This window comes from Octopus bimaculoides, chromosome 30 (genome assembly GCF_001194135.2).
Source record: "Octopus bimaculoides isolate UCB-OBI-ISO-001 chromosome 30, ASM119413v2, whole genome shotgun sequence".
In the NCBI taxonomy this organism is placed as follows: Eukaryota; Metazoa; Mollusca; class Cephalopoda; order Octopoda; family Octopodidae; genus Octopus; species Octopus bimaculoides.
In genome coordinates this window covers 5,770,347-5,770,817 of record NC_069010.1, presented here as the reverse complement: position 1 = coordinate 5,770,817, position 471 = coordinate 5,770,347, and the positions used below count along the sequence as shown (strand labels likewise).

General features: G+C 51.6%; 1 long non-coding RNA gene across 1 annotated transcript in view; it reads left to right on the top strand.

Moving 5' to 3' along the window:
• Positions 1-471, top strand: part of LOC106874015 (uncharacterized) — a 3,845-nt gene continuing 3,374 nt past the window's right edge. The window contains exon 1 of the long non-coding RNA XR_001409953.2: positions 1-87. This is a non-coding gene — a long non-coding RNA (uncharacterized LOC106874015). The remainder of the gene's footprint in view (positions 88-471) is intronic.

Sequence of the window (471 nt, the reverse complement as noted above, 5' to 3'; positions counted from 1 at the left end):
ACCGACAAGTCACCTGCCGATTCCAGTTGCGAGTCGGATTTCTCAACACCTGTATCATCCCCACAAAAGCACTTCAATGGAGTCAAGGTAAGTTTTACACCTCTCTCTCTCTTTCTCTCCCTCTCTTTCTCTACCCTCTCTCTCTTGGTGTCTTGTCTTGTCTTGTCCGCATTATGACAACGTATTTCGTCATCTCTGCGGGACTGGCCCGACCAGTGTGCCTCGCTGACTGACATTCCTGACTGTGCCAGACCACCATTTGTTAGTAGTGGACCAGCCCACTTCTCACCTGGGGGCCTCCACCACCACAATATATATATATACACACACACCTGGCCTTGTAGGGTTTTCGAGCGAGATCGTTGCCAGTGCCCCTGGACTGGCTCTTGTGCGGGTGGCACATAAAAGACACCATTTCGAGCGTGGCCGTTTTCGTGCGGGTGACACATAAAGGCACCCACTACACTCTCT